Below are 3,225 nucleotides of genomic sequence, written 5' to 3' on the forward strand. Positions count from 1 at the left end.
GTAACTGTGAGCTATTTACTATTTCATGAATATATATATATACATGTATGACCATAAGTGGTACAAATGTACTGATATAAGAACAAAACTTAGTTTCACTTGTATTTGAAAATAATTTTCTCCTACACTGTAAGGGCAGAAACTTGCATGGCAGAATAGATAGATTTGATTGCAAACCATGACAAAATTTTGGGGGAAAATTCAACTTTGGCCATTTTCTTTGTATTCAAAAACAATTGATATATTAATATAAATGTACTAATATTGTTAAAAGCCAAAAAAAACTATCAGCCATGCCATGCAGGTCTTAAGGAATGTGTTTGGGAGAAACTTTCAACGAAATGTGTTTAATTTGCTGCAAAATTCATGATGAATCTATTTCAAATGAAAAATTTCTTAATTTCAAAACTGTTTAGAATTTTAAAGATGTTAATTGTCCCTTTTGCTGTAGAAATGTTTTAAACATCATGCGCAACTCATATTAAATTTGCATACATTCATAATTTGTTAGAATGTACCACTAACATTTTCATTGATATTGGACATATTTTCTTCATTTTATGTTTTTCACTTCAATGGACTTGTAAACAATTTCCGAATGATTTTGTAGTAACATATTATAATTGAGAGACAAATGCTTATATCCTAGGAAAGGATAATACCGGTATAGACTCTTTGTCTGTTCATCCCTTTGTCAGTGTTTACATGTCAGTGCAACACTTTTTTGGAGTCTGACTCCAATAAATAACCCATAGCCTTTATGATAAGAAATACATCATACATAACTTGTCACAATTTGAGGTTACTTATGAGGCTGGGTGTGTCATGACCCTTATTTAAGACCAGTTTTCAAGGTCATGTCATCAATATCTCACTTTCTCAAAAGTAAATGGGGGTGCAATTCCATCTTATATGCTTAGTTTTTAAAGATAAGCTGCAGAACAATATTTTGTTGTGATCTTGATGTTACTGTTCATTTACAAGAATATAAAACTCTGATAAAAAAAAATGCATCTTAATCAATTTGGCACCATCTTCGTTTCAGTAGCAGAGCAGATCGTCACCATTGGCTAGCGAAGATGATTTGTCACCAACTTGATGAACAATAGTTTAATCATCATTGATATCCTAATTATTGCATTTTACCATCTTATTAATATAAGTCTTTTGGTATTTAACAAGTCCAAGAATAGCTATATAGCCTTCTCACATACTGAATGTAAGCTGTTAAAGATTCGACCGAAATGATATATGATTTAATAATTAGGAAATCTATTCATTCACTTATTCATTCACCCATATCTTTATTATTCACTCATTGTTTACTCATATAGAATCAATAGTGACCAGGGACGTGTTCTGTCATTGGATGGGGAATTTTGATGTAGTTAAATCTTTACATTTACCGGCACATGTAAACTACATGTATATACAATAAATAAGCATATTGTATCTATTTGGAAGTGGTCAAACAGGTTTTTTGAGGGTAAGGAAGGACAGTACAAATCTGAGTTTTAGTATGGTACCTTGTTTCTTATGGTTTGTACAATGGTTTTAAGAACTCACTTATGTGTCTTTAGACTGGGACTGTTGTAAAACAGTCTATACATTGAATTCTGAAATCATCACTGATTTAAAACATAAAAGTTCATTGAAAGGGGAGTTCGGTCACCTTCTCATCTATAGTCATTGTCGACGCGATCAAGGTTGGAAATCATTTATGTAACAAAAATAAAATAAAATAAAGTTGGAAAATAAAACTTCCTTTTCTTTAATATGTTCAATGTAACGGTACAAGGATACATGACCTTATGATAATACTAGTACCGGGTATATTGTTTATCTATAAGACTTAGTCTGTATTTAGCTAATACAATGTACTTTAATATCAAGAATTTGATTTCATTAATATTATATATATATAATAATTTGGCTGCAAATATATTAGTTGCTTTAATAGAAAAAATAATTATGATGGAGAATACAATGCGAATTACAGGCTCAGGAATGTCAAATTGAAACTCTCACTCCCTCATGCTCCTTGAGGTATCAAAAGCATTAAATGAATTAATTCATTTAGCTAATCAGTAATCAACTCTGTCTGTAATAGTATTAAAATCATACATTTAAATGAACTAATAATTTCTTTAAAATAATTTTTGTTGTATTTGTAAATATTACTTATATAAAAACTTTTACTTCTTATTCTGGGTGTGTGTGTGGGGGGGGGGGGGGGGTATTTCAGACATGATATATCTATAAGAGAAAATTCTGTCCTGACTTGTTTAATTAGCTTTCGTTAAGAACATAGTGGCTTTGATAACTGCCTCCGATATAGTTTATGAAGAATACACAGGTAGTGATACATATATACATCCACTTTAGCTGTTGGGGCACCGCAATTAAGCATATACTATAGTTTCAGGAGCGGCACATATCTTCCCACTCTTCCTAATCTCTAGTCTATACAAATATTTTATCACTTGTTACATGTATTATAAATAAAATGAGTTTATATACCAAGAATAACAAACATTACATGTTTATAAGTCACGTTTACCGTGTTAGAGAATATTCGGGATGTTTACAATTTTTGCGCATGCGCAACGTCACTACCGGTTTTGATCTCACCCGTCCCCTAACCAGATTCCAAAATATCACGTATATCAATGTATACGGGGCATGCTAAAGACCTGAAATACTATAGACCCGAATGACAAGAAATTTCATATAATTAATATATTTGAATTTCCATGTGCTGCGTCATATAAAATGACTTTGTGTGTATTCATTATATTTCCATGTGAAATATAATAACAAATTATGATGGAATGACATCTAAATCAATAATTTACGCTAAAACATGAAAGAACTGAAATTCTGAATTAACCTGAAAGTTTGAGCTAACCCGATTTCTTTTTAATTCTTTTGAGAACCTCATGCAAATAAATGATCATGGTTATTTTCATAAAATGAAGTGTGGATAAGATTCATAATTCCATTGTTCCTTTAAATAATCCATTTCTATTTTATTATGTGGTCCTTTGAAATTTCAAAACGTGTTGCTGAAAATATTTTAATATTTACCATTAAAATTAGTACAACAAACTTGTATTTTCTTCTTTTTGTGTGTTTTTATGTAAAATTAATGATGATTCATACAATATTTGTATATATTCGGCCCATTGGACGCTTGCAACAATATGATTTCTTGTAGTTTTCTGT

Source organism: Magallana gigas, chromosome 9, assembly GCF_963853765.1.
Source record: "Magallana gigas chromosome 9, xbMagGiga1.1, whole genome shotgun sequence".
Taxonomy (NCBI): domain Eukaryota; kingdom Metazoa; phylum Mollusca; class Bivalvia; order Ostreida; family Ostreidae; genus Magallana; species Magallana gigas.